This window comes from Ranitomeya imitator, chromosome 9 (genome assembly GCF_032444005.1).
Source record: "Ranitomeya imitator isolate aRanImi1 chromosome 9, aRanImi1.pri, whole genome shotgun sequence".
Lineage (NCBI taxonomy): Eukaryota > Metazoa > Chordata > Amphibia > Anura > Dendrobatidae > Ranitomeya > Ranitomeya imitator.
Window position 1 is genome coordinate 131,154,247 of NC_091290.1, and position 14,095 is coordinate 131,168,341.

Here is a 14,095-nt window from a genome sequence, read left to right on the forward strand (position 1 = left end):
AACCCATGGTCTTGGTGAGAAGAAAGGAGGACAGGTCATGGGTGGGGTGAAGAGCAACTGCTTGATATAAAGTGAGAATTGATCCTGAGTCTGCAAACGAAACAAGGGTCTTGAATTATATTATACAACTGTTCTAGTGTTTTATTAGTATATCTAATTCCGTAATGTTAAGTAACTGTGCCACCTTGTGTGTATTGAAACCAACAAGATTGTATCCCTCATCCCGGTGTTAAAATCATTAACGGGAACCTGTCGTTTTGTACATGCATGCTGGTCGGTATGCAAGAATCCACCGCTTATCCTCTTTTTCCAACATTGCCCGGTTCCCTGCCAATCTCTACTTTCTTCTGTCCCGAAACAGGTACATGTGACTGTCTGTTGCAGCCAATCACTGGAAATGCAACGGAAACTATTATTTTGACAAAGTATAGAAAATCAAGTGTACAAAGAAATAAGATGTAAGATATCAAGACAGAACTAAAAGACTAAAAATGAGAAATACTAAGGGGCCGAATAGTTGAGGAGTAGCAGTAGGCTTTCTCTTTGATGCTGAATGCATGTATTGATTGAATAAAGAAAAAGGGTGGTTACTATATATCAAAAGCCACTGGAAGATCAAGGTGGATCAAGATCAAGAGTCAAGGAAATTATGAAGCAGGAATGTTAGTCTCTTTAGAGGGAGCAGATCGGTACTAAGTCTGGAGCGGGAGGAAAAAAAATCTAATGGATGAAAGGTTATTTGAGCTAAAGGAAATTGACCCTACACAATAATGCAGCATGTCTTAGAGGTTTGGAAATAGTGGAAAAGATAAGAGTCTCACGTGAAGCCAGGACGGTGAGAAAAATAAACGTAGTGCTTAGAAAGTGAGAAATTATTTGTCTACATTAGGAATGATCTTGCATATAGAAAAAAAAAATCATAATTATAACTCATATTAATTAATACTCCGTGCAAATATATACCTGCCAATTTTTCGAAATTGTTTGGGGATTTTAGCAAGAGTGGCTAGACCTTCATTCTTGACACCCATTCGACTACACCCCTCTTTGCCATGTAAATATGCCTCTGGATGCCAGGGTTCATGGGTGTGCTACTTCTTGGGAGACCTCTAAGGTGCCAGTGAGCACCATGCCTGTGACCGCTACGGTTCCCGTGAGAAATCCAGTTTTCTCATAAAAACCTCCAATTCCTATGTTCTCTCTTGTGGTGCATACAGGCTGAATTTCTTTGTATTGCTTATTTATTTCCTTAGTGTAAAATTAAGCAACTTTCTGAACAGTTCTTCTTAAAAACTCCCGACCATTTTGCCGATGCAGAGTGTGTGTAAGTATGAGACAAATCCTGGCTCTGATGGCCCCCTCTGCTCTATCCTTACCTTCTCCTAGCATTAGATAGAGGAGTAAGTAAGGTGTTGCTCACTTGAGATCAGAGAGGGGAGAAAGTATTCGAGGGATTACGGAGGGTTGCTTACTCACGGTTTAGATAGGGAGGAAAGCACATAATCCTGTTGAAGGTGAAATCACTCTTTGGAATGAAAATTTTCTGGGTATTCCAAGGATATACATCCAGCCTGTATTGCTGAGAGGTACATTTCTACAAGACAAAAGTCTAAATAGACAAGCAAGTTGTAAACTGCATATGGCGGAGGAAAGGAAAAGAAAAATCATTAATATTGATGATAGAAACTTAGTGCAACTGTTTAACTAAATGTTCAAACTGTTCAACTAATATGTTGTTCATGCAACGCAGGTCAATGGCAGAAATCACGGAAATGATGTTTATTGCGCACATGCGCATGCGTGCGGTTTAGTGAATGGAAGACTCAACAGTAGGAAGATAAAAGATGAAATAAAAAAGATAGAAGAGCTGATCGGAGGAGGGAAAAGCATGGGGAGGGCTAAGCAGCTGATCGGTGGAGGGAAAAGTACAGAAGGGCTAAGGAGCTGATCGGAGGATGGAAAAGTATGGAGAGGGCTAAGCAGCTGATCGGAGGAGGGAAAAGTATGGAGAGGGCTAAGCAGCTGATCGGAAGAGGGAAAAGTAGGGGGAGGGAAAAGTACAGGAAGGGATAAGGAGCTGATCTGAGGAGGGAAAAGTACGGGGATGGCTAAGCATCTGCTCAGAGGTGGGACAAGTACCAAGAGGGCTAAGCAGCTGATCAGAGGAGGGAAAAGTATGGGGAGGGCTAAGGGGCTGATTGGAAGATGGAAAATTACGGGAAGGGCTAAGCAACTGATTGGAGGAGGGAAAAGTAGGGGGAGAGCAAAGCAGCTGATCGGAGAAGGGAAAAGTATGGAAAGGGCTAAGCAACTGATTGAAGGAGGGAAAAGTACAGGAAGGGCTAAGCAGCTGATCAGAGGTGGGAAAAGTAAGAGAAGGACTAAGCAGATGATCGGAGGAAGGAAAAGTATGGAGAGGGCTAAGCAGCTAACCAGTAGGGAAAAGTATGGAGAGGGCTAAGCAGCTAACCAGTAGGGAAAAGTATGGAGAGGGCTAAGCAGCTAACCAGTAGGGAAAAGTATGGGGAGGGCTAAGCAGCTAACCAGTAGGGAAAAGTATGGGGAGGCCTAAGCAGCTAACCAGTAGGGAAAAGTATGGGGAGGGCTAAGCAGCTAACCAGTAGGGAAAAGTATGGGGAGGGCTAAGCAGCTCATCAGAAGAGGGAAAAGAACGGGAAGAGCTAAAGAGAGGAGAATACTTATTATGTTTTTTATCCCCTTCTCGACTGATGGAATTCAAATTTATTCGATTTGAATTGAATTTTTCCACTTGAATTAAGTCAAACTGAATTTCAGGAGTTTCGATCAACTCTACCACACTTTTATCCAGACACTTATATGCAAATAAAAGGCAGCCAGCCCCCATCATATTTCGTGGCTGTAAATTCTGCAGTATTACCACTTGAGAAATCTTGGCACCAAGTGAGATTTCCATTCACAAAAGCCGGACATTCACGCCATTGATGGCATCTCGTCTCCTAGCAACTGAATCGCAGAGAGAACTCTGTCCAAGTCGGAGATGTACGAGGTAAATGAACGAGGCATATGATAAATACACAAACTGACATGATCTCAGTTGACTCTTTAAATGCTCGAGGGCTCCTCAATGCTTCTCAGATTAATCTTCTGCATTTCTCCGCAGCACCTAGGCAACAAAATGGCATTGGTGGAAGAAGGCTCACGAAGACGAGGAAGGAGATATGGTAATTATTGAGAGTTATTAAGAAGGAGAGACTTTATCAGTCTGGGTCAACTACTGAAAGACTGCAGATAATTAACATAATGCATTTAGAAGGACAAAAGTCTCCAGAGTTCCCAAAATTTTCAAAAACTTTCATTCATGCACGCGTAAACATTTTTTCCCCATTAAATAGAAAGCCAAAAAGAAGAGAACATAAAGGAATGTCACCTCGCCCTGCAGATCTGTATAGCACTCATGATATGTAAAAAGCTGAGTGATGGCCCCTTGGTTGAGGGTCAGTGGAGGAGCAAAGTTTACCATCAGGGCAGAGATTCAGTTTTCTCTGTGTCTAATACCCCAGCCAAAGCTTGTTGACCCTGTTCCAACACACCATGGATGGAGAATGTGACCAGGTACATTTAAAAGTATTTTTTTCTTTATTTTCATTAATGGGTAAAATGGCAAAGTGCTTGTAAAAATAAGCTACTTTGATTTTTACCCCTTATTAAAAATGTGCTCCGTACTCCAGAACAGAGGGGGTTTTAATTCTATTGTGTAACACTTGCTGTTCAGGTTACCACCCACCCTTCAGTCTACGAGTGGCCGATTACCCAAGCAGGCAGCATGCTCTTATGCTTTAGAGCTTTCAAATGCTGAATAGATGCACTGGATTTATTCAGCTTCAGTGCACCTGCGCTTACCCCGCACTGCAGAGGCGACGTTACCTCTGCATGCAGCATAGCAGGGATTACATTTTCAACCAGCATTACATGAAATCAATGGGTGGTTTGTGTTATGTAACCCATTCTGGGTCACCTACTGAGAGATGCGTTCCATTCTAGTTACAAGTTGACGGTCTTGAAAATGGGGACTCCCCACTAATAAAGTCTGCCATAATGGTGAGCATGCAGTCTTATCTGCAATCAGAATTTATTGAGGCGTTCAAAAATACACAAATTTTTCAAGCACGATGCTGTTCCAGGAAACATTCCTTCTTTAAGCTAAGTTCACACGAAAACATTTTGATGAGTTTTTGGAGTGCAAACTGAGCGGAAATGCTTCAAATCCTCCTCCAAATCTCAAAACACCTCAAAAATTATTTTACTAAAAAAAAATCAGCAAAAAATTTAGTTTTCAAACAGATTTTGGGAGTTATTTTTTATTAAGTTTTTGGAAGAGTTTTATCCTGAAGAATATTTTTGCAGCCTTTTATTTGGACAGTGCCTAATTTTGGAGCAGATTCCATCAGGATCTTCTTTAAACAAGTGATGTGCACTGTCTTTTTGCACCAGATGTTTTTCAAAGCCTCTTTAGGAAAATAAAAACTCCTTATATGAACAGCAAAGTGGGTTTTCCATAGAAATGAGTCAGAAGAAATTTCCAAGAGCTGCTAAAGAGGATTTTGGAGAACATCCGCTCATCCCTAACCTTGCCACGGTCTTCATCCCAACCCTAACGCACCTCTTCAACCTCTCACTTACAACAGGTGTCTTCCCCTCATCCTTCAAACATGCCAAGATCACACCCATCCTTAAAAAGCCCTCCCTCAACCCATCCTCTGTGTCCAGCTATTGCCCGATATCTCTTCTCCCTTATGCCTCAAAATTACTAGAACAACATGTCCATCTTGAACTGTCCTCCCACCTCTCCTTCTGCTCCCTCTTTGACCAGTTACAATCTGGCTTCCGACCCCATCACTCAACTGAAACTGCCCTAACTAAAGTCACCAATGATCTACTAACTGCCAAGGGCAAGCGACACTACTCTGTCCTCCTTCTCCTAGACCTGTCTTCTGCCTTTGACACAGTGGACCACTCTTTTCTGCTCCTCTCATCTCTTGGCATCACAGACTTGGCCCTATCCTGGATCTCGTCATATCTGACAGACCGAACATTCAGTGTCTCCTTCTTCCACACCACCTCCTCACTTCTCCCTTTGTCTGTCAGTGTCCCTCAAGGCTCAGTTCTAGGACCCCTACTCTTCTCCATGTACACCTTCGGCCTGGGAAAGCTGATAGAATCCCACAGTATGCAGTATGATCTCTACGCCGATGACAGGCAGATCTACCTATCCGGACCTGACCTCACCTCCTTACTTACCAAAATCCCACACTGTCTGCTATCTCGGCCTTCTTTTCTGCTCGCTTTCTAAAACTGAACATGGACAAAACAGAATTCATCATCTTTTCCTCATCTCACTCTACCCCTCCACCAGACCTATCCATCAAGGTCAACGGCTGCTCATTTTCCCCAGTCCCACACGCCCGGTGCCACGGGGTGATCCTCGACTCTGCCCTCTCTTTCAAGCCACATATCCAAGCCCTTGCCTCCTCCGGCGGTCTCAAACTCAAAAATATCTCCCGGATCCGCGCATTCCTTGACCATGACACCACAAAAACACTAGTGCATGCCCTTATCATCTCCCTCCTTGACTACTGCAGCCTCCTACTCTCTGGCCTCCCCTCTAGCACTCTGGCACCACTCCAATCCATCCTACACTCTGCTGCCCGACTAATCTTCCTGTCTCCCGCTATTCCCTAGCCTCTCCCTTATCCCAAGCCTTTCACTGGCTTCCTATCACCCAGAGACTCCAGTTCAAAACCCTTACAATGACATACAAAGCCATGCACAACCTGTCTCCTCCATACATCTGTGACATGGTCCCCCGGTACTTACCTACATGCAACCTCCGATCCTCTCAAGATCTCCTTCTCTACTCCCCTCTCATCTCTTCTTCCCACAACCGCATCCAAGACTTCTCTCGTGCTTCCACCATACTCTGGAACTCTCTACCACAATACATCAGACTCTCGCCTACCATAGAAACCTTCAAAAAAACCTGAAGACCCACCTCTTCCGACAAGCCTACAACCTGCACTGATCCTCAATCAACTCAACCGTCACACCACCAGCTCTACCCTCTCCTAATGTATCCTCACCTATCCCCTGCAGACTGTGTCTTGTTTTTTGCTCATGCTTAGTTGTATTTGTCTATATTTGCCCCCTTTTCACATGTAAAGCGCCATGGAATAAATTGAGCTATAAAAAAGTATAATAATAATAAAATAAAAAGAATCCTCCTCAACAAACTCTGTGTGAACACAGCCTTGTAAAGGAGAGGAAGCTGAGCAAAATTATATATCTTATTGTTCTAAAAGATTCAATATAACTTGCATCTTTTTTATTTTTTATCTTTGCTCATTCAAGGCTTAGGAGTCCAGTGGGCGGTCCCAATGCCTACTGGACTCTTAATCTTAGTGCAAGTCATAACATTCCAAGTTACCCTGAATCTTCCCCCACAAAACTATATAATAATCTGCTTAGCATCTCCTGCTCTATTTCATGATACTGATAGACTGAACAATATTTTCATGGTAATAATTTCTGTTACGTGCATGCCTAGGTCTGTTAGATTTTCTTGAGTTTTACATCAGGCTTTGCTCCCATATTTGGTATTTCTTAGGCCTATATGTGGCACCCCAGGAGTTTGGGTACCACAGTGGTTCTGCTTTCCTCTCGGGGAGGGTTATGCCATGCCTGGAGACAGGAGGGATCCCTTTGGCAGGTAAGCTCACATTCAACACATTCTGACTCCAGGCCAGAAGGGGGAGCTCAAAACCCGGTTTCAGAGGAGGTTCCCTATATACATCCTGGTCTGGAGGAGGAGTTAGACAGTCTGGTGCAGACAGGGAAAGAGCAGAGGAGTGATTAGGAGCTAGAGGAGGGCTTCAGGACTTCACCAATTTGCCTGCAGCTTCCATGGTATTCAGACATTGCATTTACTCCAGAGATCTGTCGGCTACCTGTTCTCGGCCTTTTAGGATCTCTGCTGTATGTCAGGCAGTTTTCAGGACATCTCCTAGCCGTCTGCGGCTTCCAGGGTATTTAGACTTTCTTGTTACATCAGAATTTATGTCTGCTACCTGTCTGCATTCTCCATGATGCCTACTGTCTGCCTGCGGCTTCCAGACCTTAACTCTGCAATCTGCCTGCAGTCTTCAGTAACTCTGCAACATGTCTGAGGTCTCCAAGACATCTCCTGTTTGTGGCTTCTAGTGACCGTGCTGCCTATCAGTGTTCTTCAAGACTTCACCTGTTTGCGGTTTCCAGTAGCCATGCTGCCTGTCTGTGTTCTTCAGGACTTTATCTGTTTGTGGCTTCTAGTAATCCTGCTGGTCTATATTTTTCAGTACTTCACCTGTTTGTCTGTGGCTTACAGCAACCCTGCTACCTGTCGTTGGTCTCCAAGACATCACCTGTTTGTCTGGCGCCTGCAGTAACCCTGCTGCTTGTCAATGGTTTACAGGACTTCAACTGTTTGTTTGTAGATTCCAGTAACATGTTACCTGTCAGTGTTCTTTAGGACTTCACTTGTTTGTCTGCATTTTCCAGTAAACCTGGTGCCTGTCAGTGGTCTCCAGGACATCACCTGTTTGTCTGCAGCTTCCAGTAACCCTCCTGCCTGTCAGTGGTCTCCAGGACATCACCTGTTTGTCTGCAGCTTCCAGTAACCCTCCTGCCTGTCAGTGGTCTCCAGGACATCACCTGTTTGTCTGCGGCTTCCAGTAACCGTGCTGCTTGTCAATGGTCTCCACATCTTCATCTGACATTTTTATTTTTCAGTGTAATTTTTTACCTGTACTTAACTATGGATCTTCTGGTTTTCTAGGATCTTCTCAACATTCTCTCTAGTGACCACCTGGTAAGTGCATACAGCTATAAATGCAGAATATTTTTTTTTTTTTTAAAAACTGTGCCTAATACCCAGTTTTTCTTGCTGTGTTGGAATCCTATGAATCACGACCTGAGTGAAGGGAAAGGACCACCCCAAAACTTCCACTAATCACAGCATTGGTATGAAGGGTCAAAGCAATCACGGTCCGGTGTGAGGGACCTCTACACTAAATTAACTAAATACTTTAATTACTAACCATCCCATGATGATGTCCCGGGAGCTTAGATATGAGGTGCTGTTTGTCAGAACCTTTACACATGAGACTTGACATGACATGGAAAGCCTCCCTTAGACTTTTCGACATGAGTTAACTGGTTCCAAACAAATCCAATTTGCTTAAAATTTCACCAAAAACTCAATTTTGCCAAAAATTTTAATTTTCGGTGATTCGTTTCATCGGAATCCCAAAAATTGGCGAATTCGAGTGTCAAAAGTTCTGAGGAATAATCAGTTCCGGAGGCGCCAACGAACTTCAAAAAGTGACCGGAGTCGGAGGGATAGGTGATGGCCGGGGAAAGGCATATTTATTTATTTTTTAACCCTATATTTTTTTTATTTTTTATTCGCATAGAAAAAATTCTACAAAAAATTTCCCGAATGAAATTGTGGAGTCCAAGAGGCGCGGTGTGCTTACAGGCAATTGTACATGATAAATAATAACAGATGCTATTTCCCATTGTTAATAAACATGGCAGATGGCGCAGTGAGCAAGGGAAATAAAAATAATTCCTGGGTTTCGCAGCATTTGGCGCTTTGTGGGATAACGAACGGTTGGAATAACAATACAGCAAACATAGGAAGCGGAGCGTTGAGCACTCGTAACTTCACAGCAGGATGTAACCCCCCAGAGCCACAAAACGAGGCGCCCCGGGCATCATTAATCACAGGCGCCTCACAAGGCCTCATTTGTAACACCGAGAAGAGTCCGTCACTGGCGCATTTGTCCGCGTGTCACAGTGATAACCCGGCGTGCTGACTGCACGGCAGACTGGTTCTTTTTGTCATGAGGCGGAGAACGTAGCGCAGCGTCTCTGACACAATGGGGGGCTTCATACAGATGTAGCAGAGCTGGACGCATCAATTACCTATTCAGGGCTGTATTGCTAGTAATTTACTAGCTCCATCATCAATAACAGTAAACGCTAAGTATAGATGATCAGTGTGTAGCGGGAAATTCACAGATTACACATTTAAGTATCAAGATTAATTCTAAGGGAAAATGTTTTTTTTTTTGTTTGGGTTTTTTTTAGTTTTCCATCAGACACACCCAGCTCTTTACATTTAAAAACGTTTGTTCTGCTACTAACAATCTCAGCTCCTCTACATCCAACAATCTCAGCTCCTCTACATCCAACAATCTCAGCACCTCTACATCCAACAATCTCAGCACCTCTACATCCAACAATCCCAGCTCCTCTACATCCAACAATCTCAGCTTCTCTACCTCTAACAATCTCAGCTCCTCTACATCCAACAATCTCAGCACCTCTACATCCAACAATCTCAGCACCTCTACATCCAACAATCTCAGCACCTCTACATCCAACAATCCCAGCTCCTCTACATCCAACAATCTCAGCTTCTCTACATCCAACAATCTCAGCACCTCTACATCCAACAATCTCAGCACCTCTACATCCAACAATCTCAGCACCTCTACATCCAATAAACTCAGCTGCTCTAAATCTGACAATCTCAGCTCCTCTACATCTGACAAACTCATCTCCTCTACATCCAACAATCTCGGCTCCTCTACATCTAACAATCTCAGCTCCTCTACATCCGACAAACTCATCTGCTCTACATCTAACAATCTCAGCTTCTATACATCCTACAATCTCAGCTCCTCTACATCCAACAATCTCAGCTTCTCTACATCCAACAATCCCAGCTCCTCTACATCCAACAATCTCAGCTTCTCTACATCCAACAATCTCAGCTCCTCTACATCCAATAAACTCAGCTGCTCTAAATCTGACAATCTCAGCTCCTCTACATCTGACAAACTCATCTCCTCTACATCCAACAATCTCGGCTCCTCTACATCTAACAATCTCAGCTCCTCTACATCCGACAAACTCATCTGCTCTACATCTAACAATCTCAGCTTCTATACATCCTACAATCTCAGCTCCTCTTCATCCGACAATCTCAGCTCCTCTACATCCAACAATCTCAGATCTTCTACATCCAACAATCTCAGCTCCTCTACATCCAACAATCTCAGCTCCTCTATATCCAACAAACTCATCTCCTCTACATCCAACAATCTCAGCTCCTCTACATCCAACAATCTCAGCTCCTCTACATCTAACAAACTCATCTCTTCTACATCCAACAATCTCAGCTCCTCTACATCTGACAAACTGAGCTCATTTGCATCTGACAAACTCAGCTCCTTTACATCTAACCAACTCAGCTCCTCTATATCTGAAAAACTCAGCTTCTCTACATCTGACAAACTCGGCTCATTTACATCTAACAAATTCAGCTCCTCTACATCTAACAAACTCAGCTCCTATACATCTGACAAAGTCATCTCCTCTATATCTAACAAATGCAGCTCCTCTACATCTAACAAACTCAGCTCCTCTACATCTAGCAAACTGAGCTCATTTACATCTGACAAACTCAGCTCATCTACATCTAACAAACTCAGCTCCTCTACATCTAACAAGCTCAGCACCTCTACATCTGACAAACTCAGCTCCTCTACATCTAACAAACTCAACTCATTTACAGTACATTTAACAAACTCAGCTCCTCTACATCTAACAAACTCAGCCCCTCTATATCTAACAAACTCAGCCCTTCTACATCTGACAAGCTCAGCCCTTCTACATCTAACAAACTCATTTACAGTACATTTAGCAAACTCAGCCCCTCTACATCTGACAAACTCAGCCCCTCTACACCTGACAAGCTCAGCCCCTCTCCATCTGACAAGCTCAGCAGCTCTACATCTGACAGCTCCATTCCATTCAACAAACTCATCTCCTCTACGTATAAGAAAATGAATTATTTCCCGTCCTTACATGTAAAAAAAAATCATCTGCTTTACTATGAAACTCATTTTTGCCTCATCTGATAAAATCAGCTCTGCTCTGCTTCTGGGAGATGAATGGGCTGTTATACTTCGTGCCCCCTGCATTGTGTGGTTGTTTCGGGGGGAGCACTGCGGTCACACTGCGTCTCGTGGGAGTTGACGTGAGACATCTCGCTATGAATTATGTATGTGCCATAGACATCTCCGTCTGACAGACAGCGCACAAATAGCACAGCTATTCCACGTCTGAGGAAACATTTGTCTGGAATGCCGCAGTTTTTAAAGGATTTTTTTTCTCAGTCATCAGCCACAAAGATGTGACAGTGGAAACATCCCAGCAAAAATGCCGGCCCGCTGCTCAGAATATTAAGTGATGATCCACAAGAAGTCACAGGGACCAATAGGAACCCTGAAACTGGTAGTGATTGCGACAAAGGGGGCGCCGTAATTATTCTGCATGAGTGCGCATTATGCCAAAGCGCTTATGCCCAAATTATTTATTTTGGGGTGTGGAATAGGACGATGACAGAGGAGCACGCAACAGCTGCAGGCTTATGTTGAGGACAAACAGTAGATGACGCAGTGACGCGGTTCTGTACTGTGCGATCTGTTTGCTATTTGTGTAAGTTCATTCTTGTATCATCCATGTCGTGAAGATGATGAAGATAATTGGGCCCGTCCTACTACCTGGCTCCCTACAGACGCCACTTGATGCACATCCTGGTGTACCAGCGACATCAGCTAGGAGGAACCAGGAAGGAGAATGCGCCGATCCTCTCTGTGCGCACATGGCGGCCACAGCCAGGGTCAATGCTCATGTACACACGCTCTAGAATCTAGCTCTGTCTATCTCAAGCTAGGAAAGTCCCAAGACATAAATTAGGGAGACTAGTTCATGGTGATGCCCTAAGGTCGGCCAAAGCCCCCTCATTTGCAAATGAATGAAAGGTTATTTTCACAAGCATAGGAGGGTGACTGAAGACCTCCTGGTTTCTTAGAGTTTGGAGTCTAGTCAAGTTCAGAGTCAGGTGTGAGTGGAGATCAGAAGAAGGCTGGACACAACAGTCTTAACAGGTTCTGTGTCAGTGGATGAAGCAAAAGTTAGAAGGTTCTGAGAGTGCCAAATCTCCCAACAGTATGAAGACACATCTGAATTTTCGTGAGGAAGTCGGGACAGTCTTGGACCTAGGGTTCCGGAAGAGGTATTGAGGGCCATGTCTCTGTTTCACCTGAGAGGAAGATGTTGGCCGCGTCTTGGCGAAAGGAAAAGATGGTGGACCTCAGGGAAGCTGTGCTGCTGGATAGAAGGTCCCTGGTAGCAACAGTGAAGGTTGAGACAAGGGCAGATCGGCAGAACGAAGGCAAGGACTGATAGTACACGGACAAAGGGAACATCACCAAAAAGGTACTTAGTCTCAATCTGTATGCTGCAGTAACCGGATTGCGGAGTAAAGCTGAACCCATTACACCAGATCCAAGGTCTCCTATCATGTCTGTAAAGGGGAGGTAACAAGGACTCCCGAACAACAAGTGAGCAAAGAAGGAGCTCCACAGCACAACACCCTACACCTATCTGACTCCTGTTTAGAAGAAGGGTTTCCGGGCAAAGAGAACACCGGCCCCTTACCCCCCTACACAAGCACCGCATCAGTAAGAGGTATAGGGGTAAAGTAAATTACTCTATAGTTGGTCTAAAAGATATTTTTGGGGTTGCAGACTCCCTTTAATTAAAACTATAGCATTACTGAGGACTATGGATGTTTCCTGTAGAAAGAAATCTTTCAGCTGATATTGTAGAAGTTTAGAAATGACCTCATTCACAGCCAAACAAGTGGTGGAAAATTGGCAGATACAAGAGGGAAATCACAGTAAGGGCGGGTGTATATAACCGTATTATCGTTCTGAGTGCGTTCCAATAAAACAACCCATTGCACCTGGACCAGTGTTACTCTATGGGGCCATGTTCATGTCCCATTTCTTACTCCCAGCCAGTCCGAGAAAAGAAAATGGCTGCATGTCCAAGTTTGATCTGATATTTTGAACGCACTCAACCATTCAAGTCAATGAGTCCGTGGAAATCATCGGACTGCGCGCAAATGAAATCTGAGTCAAGTCTGATTTTCGCGCACTGACACAATGGAGAAGATGGAGACATTTGGTTCTCTATCTCCTCCTCACAGTGTGCTCCTCGTCTCTCATGACACTCTAATCAGAGTTTGATCAGTGTAATTTGCATAATTGTCCGGATTCTCTCGGATGAGATAATTTACCTTTGTCTGCATGAGTTCTAAGGGTGTAGTGGCCACCCTGATCCAGAATGTCTAAGGTCCTATTTACATCACCTTTGGCCAAACAGTTGGGGGTGCACTCGAATGGTACCCAAAGCCTTAAATGTGCCTGTTGTGCATGTATGTTTAGATACCTTTATTTTGTTGAGCCAAGCCCTAAAAATACATTGGAAGAAACATTCAGATCCACACAGAGACAACACCATCTGCTCCATCTTCTAGGCCGAAAACCCCCCAAAAAGATTAAAAATAAAAAATGTTTTATAAAAGTTGAAAAAAAAATCCATGTCATATTTATAAACACGAAAAATATAAAATAGACACAGCAATGGCTAAACCAAATACAGCTGGAACTTCTAGTACTGTGTGTTTTTGGATCATTGATGGTGTAGTTACACAGAATCAGATATATTTGTGTCTCCGCCGAGCATGGACATATCCTGTGACCTCAGGTCTCATAACATGTCCAATCCTCCATCCCCAACTCTGTGTTGCCCTCACAATCTCATAAAGTCGTAGACTGCTAACACTCCATGACAAATGCTGGTGTTAAAAGCCTCCTTGACTGCCAAGTACTTACTGCTAAGGTCGGGGACCCAGAGATCTTTCTCTTCATTTTTAAACAGGATATTCAGTCTATCATAAAACTTGTTAAGCCACATTAATGAGCCATCGCTAAAATGGATCACACCAGATGGACCTGCAGTCAAACCAAGTTGAAGTGCACGTTGACCTCTGCTGTGGCGCTAATGGATATTAATAGGCTTCAGATGCAAAGGTTAAACCATAAAAGCCAATATCTAACTCTTTTGCACATAAGGACTTGAAGCATATTTCATTATTTTT